This window comes from Ranitomeya imitator, chromosome 4 (assembly GCF_032444005.1).
Source record: "Ranitomeya imitator isolate aRanImi1 chromosome 4, aRanImi1.pri, whole genome shotgun sequence".
In the NCBI taxonomy this organism is placed as follows: domain Eukaryota; kingdom Metazoa; phylum Chordata; class Amphibia; order Anura; family Dendrobatidae; genus Ranitomeya; species Ranitomeya imitator.
This window is the reverse complement of record NC_091285.1, coordinates 44,745,323-44,757,855: the sequence shown is the minus strand read 5'-3', so window position 1 is coordinate 44,757,855 and position 12,533 is coordinate 44,745,323.

Genomic DNA, 12,533 nt, shown 5'->3' with positions numbered 1-12,533 from the left:
TATTATAGTTGTGCCCAGCATCTTATTCACCTTTGCCTTTTTCTGCAAAAAGGGTACTACCAAATGCCAATAGTACCCTCAGGCCTCATTTCATAAATCACAGATTGCCCTGTGCATCATGTAAATTTATGTGAAAAGCAATATCTGTATAATGAAGTTATATATATGTAGCTGGATGGCATAAACAAATAGAGCTGAATCTAAAGTGTAAAGGAGCATAAAGAGATGGACATACTGCCACATTCCGCCTTGAAGAACATGTGTATTGTTGTATTGTGTAATGTGAACTGTGACATGTGCTAATAATGTTGGTATATTGTGTTCTTCCCGACATTAAGGAGAGTTAGAATTAATGATTTGGACTAGCCCATAACTGTGACATGTGCTAATAATGTTGGTATATTGTGTTCTTCCCGACATTAAGGAGAGTTAGAATTAATGATTTGGACTAGCCCATAACTGTGACATGTGTTAATAATGTTGGTATATTGTGTTCTGCCCGACATTAAGAAGAGTTAAAATTAATTATTGGGACTAGCCCATAGTAGAAGACGCTAATGTGAAGAGACAGAGACATCAGATAACGCCTAGTGTGCTTGAGAAACAGACCCAATGACATGAGTGTCCAGAAGTGAGGGAAGACTGAGAGAATGGCTGACGTGAATTGGAGTAAAGAGAGAAGGAGAACCAACAGTGGTCAATCAGAGAGGGGTTCTGGAAGAAGACACCTAGAAGTATGGCCCAGAGTTTATAACTCAGAGAGGTAATGGACCAAGATGGTGCAGTGTACGTGAGACGAAGAGCGTGCCCAGGTCTGGAGTTCAGAGAATTGTACTGGTAACATAGTTCCCTTTAAAGTTGAGAACAGGACTCTTGCTTATTGGACTAAAGGACTAAGTTGGGTTGTGGTGATGGAAAGTGAAACATTAGAGATATAGAAGGAATGAGCAATGAGAAAGGAATTGCAACTGTGTCTAGAAAATGCTCGGCAATGTGGGGGAAATATTCATAAAGTTGTGTACCTGCTATCTGCTGTATATGATCAAGTTATCATTCAGTTAAAAGTGTATTTTTGACTGGTAGTCTCTCTCATTGAAGTCCTCAACATCTAGTCCTGGCCAATCCAAGTCATCGGTAACATGTGGCCCGCAAGGGCATAGCAACCCTATACCACACACAACCAGAACCCCCAATTTCAAGAAACCAGTACCTCGCTGACGGCTACCGCCCTGCGCTACAAGAGGATAATAGGAAGTACAAGAAGGGAGCAAAGATGATGAAAAGCTTCCAACAGTAGTGGAATATGTCATTGGGATACTTGCGGAAGTAGAGAAAAGCTGCAAGGAATTTGATTAAAAAAAAGAAGGCACAGTTAGACTAATGACAGAGAACATGGAGATAGAGTGAAATATTAGGAAAGATAACAGGCTGGCTTGCTTGTAGCATGTCCAAAGTTGTAAGAAGCCTACACCAGTTATCATTTACTCTTATAGCTACAGCAATTATTTCTCTGCAATCATGGGAAACAATAGCATGCCTGTGCTTGGACATCCGAATAGACAAGAAGCAGAGTAAACAGGGTACCTTAGGTACAATGAGCCAAATATTCTTGAGAACTGCTGAACTTTCCATATTATTGTGGACTGTTAACCACAGCAGAAATCTATTATTAAAGGTAATCTGTCAGCAGGTTTCAGCTATGTAATCTGAGAGCAGGATCATGTAGGGGCTGATTCCAGCGATGAGTTAGGTACTAGACTGAGTTTTTTTCTTTTTCAATAAAATCAGTATTTTATCAGATGATTATCACTAGAAGACAAGTTGCCTCGTGCCTCCTAGTCCAACCACATCCCCAGCACTAACAAGCAGCTTTTTGTCAATATATATATTATACACAGAAACCTCGCACAAACTTGGCACAAGCCACTCCTTCCAGTGGATTGCTTTATCAGAAGGGCCACCATCCAGACGAGTGAACCAGAGGCAGGAAAAGTCACCAAGCAGGGTCAAAGCCAAGTGGTCATATCAGTAACAGAATCATAAAACAAGAGGATAGTTAAAATTCATGATAAGGTCAGAAAGCAGGAGGAATCAGGAAAACATCACAAGCAAGCACAGGCACACACACTTCAGGTAGCAACTCTACTTGACTGGCAGTGGAAGTCAGAAACCGAGGAGTTTAATAGCCGAAACCCACCAAGGGATCTCAGAAAGGAGCAATCAAAAACAGACAATTAATATTTTAGTTTGCTGGTCTCATGGCACCAAAAGTCATAGTAATAAAACAGAACTGACGTTGCCAAGCATCACTGGCAGAAATGGCATGGCGTCACCTAGCGGCTTAAGCAGAGAAAGGCACAGATGTTACAGGAACTTGTCAACTTACACATTGCATGTGTAGGGAGGAAAGCCAAGTTAATGGTCTCTCCTGCGTTTCTCGGCTGGAACATTCGGGTTGTCATCAATGTTGCAGTGGGAAGAGATTGCTGACCGGAGCAGTACAGGGCACCTGACTGATGGAGGCAGATCCGACGCAAATAGCAGTTTGAGCGAGAAGACAGGACACTTGGCGGGGACCGAGCTTGTGAGTAATAAGACGGTTAACTCCCTCTTCGCGGATCCACGCCCACTAGCTGTGCCTATACTCCTAGTTAGACAGACTGCTGACGCATCCTACCCTCAACCCAGAGAGATTTCCTCACTGAGTAGTGAATAGGCTAGAGTATGGACCTTCACTCCGCTCACTACCGTGGATGCACCGCTTAGTCCCATCCTTGCGGTGCCTGCTGAGGACTGGCCCGTGCCTGTAGCTGTGTCTGCTGGACTATGTGCTCCAACTGCGGCCTTGCTCGCTGAGCTTTCTGCATCTTCTTCTGTGCCGCCTACCATCATCTCTGCCTCACAATGTGCATGGATCAGGAGATCGCATGGTGAAGAACCTGGAGGATTTGTCATTGCAAGGAGAAAGTGCATCGCTCATATGCGGGACCAGATCGGAGACATCTTGCACCGCCTGAGGCATCGCCGAAGGATCTTCCAGCCACCTTCCTCCAGCGCACAGAGACTGATAAGTTAACCTGTTACATTCTATTGCATTTGGCTTTTCCCACCTCCTCCAATCACATCCTTTACCCCCCTGCTTGTATTATTACTGCTCCTATACATAAAGAACCTGTTAACCCTTGCTCTGTCTCCTGTGTGTTACTGCATCCTGCGCACCTGCTAGCATCCTACACATGTATACCAGTTTATAGAGAAAAATGTGGTTCTAGCATAACTGCTGAACCCAGTAAACTAAAATATGTATCGATGGATTCTGGGTTTCTATCCCAACATAATGCTGCTGTCAGATTACATATCAAAACCCGCTGAAATATTTCCATTGAAGACCACATTGTTAATAAAATGGTGCTAAGTCTGTAATCAAAAATACTATAACAATTACCACTGTATGGGAACGTGTTGTATGTTCACTATAGGTTTAGAGATCTAGATATCCAATACATCATGCTGTGACTGTAAAAACTCTGTGCTGGTAGATGGTGACTGGATCGCCCCCAGACACAGGGCCACTTGTCACACGGTACCGGTCCCTTCTCCTTCGGTTCTGCGGTTGTCACGGTGGCTGGACCCGGTCGTGACCCTGCTAAGGGGCGTCCAATGAAGGTGGTAGCACAGTCTGTCAGGGGTTCGTGACGCCACCTGTGGTGTTCGGTCAGGGTGACCAACGCTGCAGTGGGGTCCGCTGGGGTGATGGAATGGCAGCTGGATGGTGTACCTTCCCACAGGTGAAGTATATCCCCAGGGCTTCCCAGTAAGGTGGATGGTGATGGTGTGAGGTACAGGCAATAACGAGGACACAAGGTTGCAGTCTCTTTACCTTTTTACTGAAGGCTTTCAATATACTCAGTCCAGAGCACGTTCAACCAGGCTATCAGAGACCTGCCGGTCCGATGGGCACATCCAGAGTTTCCCTCGCAGATGGAAATCGTTGCCTACCAATAGCGCCTGTGTGTTGTAGTCCTACCCTGCTGAGCATTCGGAATAGTCCTCACAACTGCTGCTCTCGTTCGTTCGTTCTCTACAGCTTTCTCTCTCTCTCGTTCTTTGGTTCCAGATGTTGCTAGTTTCTAACGTCCCCCAGATATGTTATGGTTAGGACGCCACCCGTTTGACGGGAAGGTTTGGAGGTCTTCCGGGACCCTAGAGACGCCCCTCTCCCAATGTTGCCCCCTATGTCTTCGTAGGTGTAGAAGGTAGACAGCCAACCTATGACTAACTGTCCAGCGGAATTTGAAGTAAGGCCTGAAGTCAGTTACTCCTACGGTGATCCGGCCACCGACTACGCGCCTCAGTAAGATGTTGCCTTCCTCTCTCGGCACGACTCTTACTGGCTCTCCTTTGTGCTGATCTCGTTTACACTGTTCCACAATATTCTTCCCTTCTTGTCTCTCTCTTAGGATACCGCCGCAAGGTGTGCAGGCGCGGTTCCGTTACGTTCTGTTCTGTTTGCTAGGCACCTGCCAGGTTCCCACGCCTGACAGGGACCCCCCTGTGCCTTCTCCCTGCAACACCCCCTGCCACGGGATGTTGCCTGGTTCCAACCCAGTCAGCTTCTGACTAACTTCCTCCCCAGCCCCTAGTTTTACCAGTGTGAGGAGTGGCCCAATAAATAAAGCCTTTTTCTCCCCCTAGTGGCCGGAGTGTGAAGTGTAATGTGTTCTGGTGATACCTGGTCAGGAGAACTCTTTAGTGCCATCAGACGTACCGCTGCTCCCCTTAGTGGCAGAGCGCTATACTGCAGGTCTCTGGGGCGCTGCACTCTCCCCCCGGTTAAATCCAGTACTCCTGGACTGGGAAAGAAGAACAACAATATAATACAGTGCAAGACATACAAAAATTTGAATGCTAAGAACAAGTAATTAGAAAAGGTGCTTCCCTTTATGGGAGGTAAGGACGCTTGAACGTTGCAAACAACAACAAGATTAAATAGTCTTAAATAACATTTAGATTATAAATAACCTTTAGTACCCAGCCGGGTATTCTACTTAAGTGCAAATTTTGAACAAATAACTAACTCTTCCTTTAAGGGCGTGTTCACTGAACCCACTAAAGGCCTACTATAAAATACTACACAACTCGTTTCTTTCCATTCTAATTTCCCCAATGCAGGACCGCCTAGCTCCTCGGCTGGGCCTACTGTCATTGTACCGACCATCTTTCTACGTTTCTCAAGAGGACCCTCTCTCTAACCCCTACGGGTTCACTTCCAGGCTTTCCTGTCCTCAATCTTTACCAACATTATTAACTATCTAAGTTCTTCAACATTATTAACGTCTCAATTCTCTATGAAAACAATCATCAAACATTCCCTTTAAGAGGGACCCAAGTTTCTGGTGCAGACTCTCTTTCAGCAGCAAGTTCGCAATCAGCAAGCCCTTCTGCATCAGGTCTTTGCAAAGTCTTCTTCGACTTATAAAACCAGTAGGGAGCACCTTTAAGAAGGTGCAAACTATTTACAAGGCAGTTCTGAATCATTCACCGTCCATGATCCGACAGTCTTTAAAACAATGATGAACGTTGGTTAACAGTAGAAAAGGAAACAATAGAAAACAATAGGGATCCCGGGTAAACGAAGGGATCCCTAGGAGTTAACCCTGGACGGGTTGAAGGTAGCAGCAGGAAACGATGAACTATGTACAAATCGGGTTTTCGAGGTTTAGTGCTGAGGGGGTTGTGGTCTTACCTCACAGACCACACCCTTCTGTTGGGCACGAGTGGAATCCGCAATTGCTCGCGGGGCCGGGCTCGCTTGGTGGTCCACCACAGGGACCCCTTCCTCTGGAGCTCCAGCTCCACCTGTAGGGCCGCGCATAACTGGACACCTCTGGCCACCCAGCCGGCCTCTCTCTGCCACCGGGTATATGACACTGCGTCGCCTGGCCTCAGTTCACGGGTCTCCTCCCTCGTCCCATAGCGGGGCTCCACTTCACTCCGGTCGACACAGACCTGCAGGGATTCTCCGATCTCCTGGATAATCCCCCTCTCCTGCCTGGGGTTGTAGAAGACTACCACTCCCCAGTGCGATGGCGGGACCTTCTCCTCTCCGGTGAGGTCTATCACTTCTACAGGTCGTGGCTGTTTCCTCCAAGCCGCCACTAGACGTCGCTGGTGCTCCGTCACTGGCAGGATTCTTAAGTCCCGCTCCTGCGGGGCACAACTCCCTGGCCGGGTGCAAAGTCCTGACACCGCCGGAGTGGGCAGAGGAGGGGACACAGGAGACAGACGGATCTCCGTCGGGTGGCCCAACCGAGAACTCACTCGGGCACAAGCTTCCAGGTAACGTGCCAGCCGCCGAGCCTCGGCGGCGGCCACCCAGCCATCAGGCATCCGCCCTCCAGGTTTTCCCTCAGGCGACTTCACAGCAGTCAAGTCCTGCAGCGGCGGTGACTCTGGGATCGCTGCGGGCGATACAGGCCTGTGCCTGGCCTGGTCATCTCCATGCGGTGGCCTGGGAGTCGCCATCTTTGTCCCCTTCTCCAGATCTTCTTCTCGGGCTCTCTTTCGGGGGCGGCTCCATCCCCACTGTCCCCACCCTCCATAGAAGATGAGAAGGCGGACCTCGGCGGCTGACGGGCCCGCCCTTAAGATACAGCAATGCTTAGACTGGGCGGCCATTATCGTTCGTGCTCTCCAGTTCTTCTACACCCACTTCCACGCCCTTCTTCTTCTCCTGCGCTTCTCGTGGCGCGGCAATGGCGGCAGTTTTGGCGGGAATCTTGCGTCAATAGCAATTCACAGTCTTTGCAATAAATCACAGTCCAACACGTTTCAATCACAGTTCCAAGGCACATATGACCCAATTCTTCAGGTTTAAGTACGATCCTGTTCGTGACGCCAAGTTGGATCGCCCCCAGACACAGGGCCACTTGTCACTCGGTATCGTTCCCTTCTCCTTCGGTTCTGCGGTTGTCACGGTGGCTGGACCCGGTCGTGACCCTGCTAGAGGGCGTCCAATGAAGGTGGTAGCACAGTCTCTCAGGGGTTCGTGACGCCACCTGTGGTGTTCGGTCAGGGTGACCAACGCTGCAGTGGGGTCCGCTGGGGTGATGGAATGGCAGCTGGATGGTGTACCTTCCCACAGGTGAAGTATATCCCCAGGGCTTCCCAGTAAGGTGGATGGTGATGGTGTGAGGTGCAGGCAATAACAAGGACACAAGGTTGCAGTCTCTTTACCTTTTTACTGAAGGCTTTCAATACACTCAGTCCAGAGCACGTTCAACCAGGCTATCAGAGACCGGCCGGTCTGATGTGCACATCCAGAGTTTCCCTCGCAGATGGAAATTGTTGCCTACCAACAGCGCCTGTGTGTTGTAGTCCTACCCTGTTGAGCATTTGGAATAGTCCTCACAACTGCTGCTCTCGTTCGTTCGTTCTCTACAGCTTTCTCTCTCTCTCGTTCTTTGGTTCCAGATGTTGCTAGTTTCTAACGTTCCCCAGATATGCTATGGCTAGGACGCCACCCGTTTGACGGGAAGGCTTGGAGGTCTTCCGGGAGCCTAGAGACGCCCCTCTCCCAATGTTGCCCCCTATGTCTTCGTAGGTGTAGAAGGTAGACAGCCAACCTATGATTAACTGTCCAGCGGAATTTGAAGTAAGGCCTGAAGTCAGTTACTCCTACGGTGATCCGGCCACCGACTACGCGCCTCAGTAAGATGTTGCCTTCCTCTCTCAGCACGACTCTTACTGGCTCTCCTTTGTGCTGATCTCGTTTACACTGTTCCACAATATTCTTCCCTTCTTGTCTGTCTCTTAGGATACCGCCGCAAGGTGTGCAGGCGCGGTTCCGTTACATTCTGTTCTGTTCGCTAGGCACCTGCCAGGTTCCCACGCCTGACAGGGACCCCCCTGTGCCTTCTCCCTGCAACACCCCCTGCCACGGGATGTTGCCTGGTTCCAACCCAGTCAGCTTCTGACTAACTTCCTCCCCAGCCCCTAGTTTTACCAGTGTGAGGAGTGGCCCAATAAATAAAGCCTTTTTCTCCCCCTAGTGGCCGGAGTGTGAAGTGTAATGTGTTCTGGTGATACCTAGTCAGGAGAACTCTTTAGTGCCATCAGACGTACCGCTGCTCCCCTTAGTGGCAGAGCGCTATAATGCAACGACCAGGTCTCTGGGGCACTGCATGACCCATTTGGAACCCTCTGAGGCACTGCAATGTTGATAGATGGGTGTCTTGATGCAGTGTGCTATGGTGGAACCTCTTGAAGCAGTTTGGTACGTCTACTCTCAGTGAGAGAACTGAGTATCTAACTCAAAAGTCCTGAGTGTCATCCAGATCCACTTCACTTAATAGGAGCAGTCTGGTGGCCCACATTCTTTCTTCCACATCTACACAAGTATAATAATGGCGCTTGGTAAATGGGTGTGCAGCGCCCCAGAGTCCTGGTTGTTGCAGTAATGCTATTCTTCACCAGGCTGAGTGATGTTACATCTGAGGGCAATGAAGGAGATCTTCTGTCCAGGTATCACAACCACAATACACACTTCACACTCCAGGCCGCCAGGGGGAGCCATGCTTCTATCTATTAGGGCACTTCTCATAATTAGGTAAAACTGGTAGTCTGGACAGAACGTTAGAAGGAGGAGAGGAGAGCAGACGGAAGGTCTGTGGGAGAACGAGGGTTGACGGAGCTGTGCCTGCCCCACGTGAGGCAGCATCCAAAGAAAGAGACATTGAAAGGAATTGTGTTGCAGTGAGTGAGAAACGAAGTCATTGCAAACGGAGAGGAACATCAGGGGGAGACCAGCTAGAAGCAGGCTGCCTCCTTCTGAAGCGCAGTAACTGGTAGCCAGAACACCGAGGGAGTAAGGATCTCTATGCTTTACTTCAGAGACTGGCAGGACAGTTGATTCCACGTTGGCTGCCCGACCATATACCAAGGAGGCACAGTGGCAACTTGTGGGGGCTGGGGCGTCTCTAGGGTCCCTATAAAATGCCTCAGGCCATCAGTCATATGAGTTTGTCCTATCCGTCAGGGGGACAGAGAGAAAGAGACTTAACACCGGCGATAGTTGTGAGGATCTCACCGAGGAGCTCAGCAGGGAGGTACTACAACACTCAGGCACTAGAGGAAGGCTATTGAATTCCACCTGGATAAGGGGAGTCTGGATTTGCCTTCAGACCGGCCGGATTCTGCCTACCCTGTGGTCCCTACCCTGGACTGTGGATGCTGAAGCCTTCAGTAAAGGTAAAGAGACTGCAACCTTGTGTCCTTGTTATTCACTGCGCCTTACATCACCCATCATCCACCATCTTACACTCTGGGAAGCCCTGGGGACATACTTCACCTGTGGGAAGGTATACCATCTAGCTGCCATAGCATCACCCCAGTGGACTCCTAAGCAGCGTCGGTAACCCTGACCGAATACCACAGGTGGCGTCACGAACATTATCTTGTAAACTTTTGTCTTTTTATTGTACGCCCCTCAAAGGGCCATGGATCGGGTCAAGCCACTGTGACATCCCCGACGAGAACCGAAGGACCCAGTACCGAGAACCCCATTGCCCTACACGGGGGGGGGGGGGGGGGAAGGGCGATCCAGGTGTCTGATACAGACTGAGGTTTGAGGGCCAAGAGCTGTAAATTCCCCTGTTGCCTACAGTTTATAAATCACAATGTATAGCAAATATAATTCAGATTATCTAGGTTTGTCTTTATTATCACTGAAATATTTTACACCAGTCTCAGTCAAATGTGTGAATTTTCCATTCTTTTAGAACATGCTGCGTTTTCTTTTGTCTTTTTATTTTTAAATCATTGCATGTTGTGTTTGTGATTTCTTGTTGACTTCAATAGAAAATTCAGACAACAAAAGAAAAACAAAGCCTGCATGTATTATTGATGTAGCACTGTATCCTGCGTATCAACAGAAATGAAAATGTCTCTCTCCTAGGAAGTTTTTGAAAGATGTGTCCCAAAATATACAGTTGTTGTACTAGTAGTCAGTGTTCCATTAAAACGTCTCCTCATTGGGGACTTACAGCATAGAAGAACTTTGGATTCACAGTTCCTATTCTAATAATTGTGGTGGTCGGAGCATTCAGATATTTATCTTCTATACCATGGATAAAAAATAAATGTCATATATGGGAAAACTGTCTACAATCCTGTACATTTACACTGTTTTACTTGTGTGTCAGCCTTTCTCTATCTGTACTATTCTATTCATGAATCAGTAACATCAGGAACAGAACTATACAAAGGGGGAAATGTTTAGAAGGGCAAGTTAAAGTGGTTGTTCAATACATAAAATGTCCTCTGTAAATAGAGGATGTCCCTTCAGTCACTTTCTCACAGCTTCTAATATCCTCCCCCTGGAATGTGATGTCATCAGATGATATCACTTCAGTCACTTATCTTAGCTTCTGTCACTGCCTTTCCCTGCAGAAGTCTGCTGTGATAGAGATAGGGATAAGTGGCTGGAAATTCTACTACCACAGCTACACTTCTTCTGTCACAGTTGACCATCGGCTTCTGTCCCCACCGCTTATTTTACTGACATGGGATGTCATCAAGGTGCGGTGATAGAAGCAGGGTAAGTGACAGCAACTCTGAACTACAGCTTCTATTACATCCTTGCATTCACTCCCTGAGCAGTGGATATTCTCACTGCTTCTATCACTGCCCCTTGATGATGACTCTTTTCGAGTGATGAAAGAAGCTGTGCTGTGGTTTGGTCGTGCTGCACTTCACACTGCTTCTATCACCAACCTTTATGATATCTCATTTCAGTGAAATAAGCAGCTGGGACACAAGCTGTAGTGCAATGGGGAGAAAAGAAGTATGGCGGTGGAATAAAAGCTGCAGTTACTTCTCCCTGCCTCCATAACCTCAATTGCTTCCTGACATCATAAGGGGAAGGTGGTAACAGAAGCTGTGTTATCTGACTGCAACATGACCCCATCATGATGTCCTGTTCCAGTGGAGGTGATAAAGGCTGCAGAGAAGTGACTCCTCCCGATGAAGACTTCCTTCAAATGAAACATCATAGGAAGCAAAGTAAAAAAATAGATAAAGAGAATAGCTGTATAGAGAAAACAGCAGGTAATTTTCAAATGCAGTAAATCAATAAAATGGTTGGGGTTGATAGATAAATAATAGGAAAGGACATTAAATGTATTGGATAATCCCTTTAACAGGAAAAATAAATTTATAGGGAAAATATGAAATTATGATCATCAACAAGCTATAAAGCATCTGAAGCTTCAATATGGGGCCTTCTGGGACAGTATTTTATGGGGTTTCCTGGTCGTAATTTTAACATTATTTATTGGACTACAATAATTTTTAGTGCTGATACCTACTCAATATAAATATTCCATAATGATGTTGTGTTGGTTTATCGTAGATTGCAGTGGAGTCATGGGTAGGGTGTACAGGTAACCGTTGCCCTCCCGGTCCTGGTGCACTTTTACTCCTTGCTACGAAACTAGCCGGAGCATCAAAGTCAATGAGATAAATATTAAAGCCATGGCTTCTACCTCTTCTCAGAGTGAGAAATATCACTTTGCACTGTTAGGAAAAACGTAGCACTCAGCAACTCTCTACAGAGGGAGATTTAATCTTTCACATCATTACCCGATGAGTATACAGTGATGATCACTGGAGTAAACAGGGCCCTGAATTATTCATTAAGTGACACTTATTAAAACATGCCGCTGGAAATAAGTCACCACCACTTGCCCAGGCTGACCACTCGGCTGCCAGAGTAGAGAAAGAAGCGACGGTTACGGGAGAGAATTGTGTAGGCGTTTGCTTCTGTGCTTTATTTGTGTGTGTTTATTAACGTGAGCGTTTGATGTGCTAAATTCGTTATTTCTGTTGACATGTCATTGTTCTCACATTTTATGGAAAATGTAGTTGAGAACTTGGCATCCAGTAATGATCAGGCGAAAATAAGCTTCTGCCTAAATTTCCAACATTGATCATTATAACTGCAGTAAATCCCTGCTTTTTTTATGGCTGTCGCCTTTTGTAGTTTTCCTGCTTTTCTGTGCACATTACCCATGTAGACTATTGGGTGTTTTTCATTCTCAAATAAAGAAACCGAAATTACAATATCAAGGACTACACACCTAGAACTGGACAATGACTTGAGCATAAAAGTGCGGAAAGACCAAAATGTCCTTAACAAATATCAATTTTATTGAAAATTCATAATAGATGTACGATATAAATAGTTGATGTATTTATACAGGGTACTGCACAGATAATGGGATACACTTTTGGCCGTGCACTACCTATTTGAACTCATTTACATATATCATAGACGTAACAGACTATGCCGGACACAGTAAGTGTATCAGTACGGTTCATGCATAGTCACCCAAATTAACAGATTGGTAAGTAACAAAATATAGATTTTATTATTAGTAGTATCGCTGCTGGTAGGGCATGTATCCCTACACTTAAACACGTGTTTCGCCCAGCTTCATCAGAGGACATGAAACACTTATTTACGATCCAGTTCT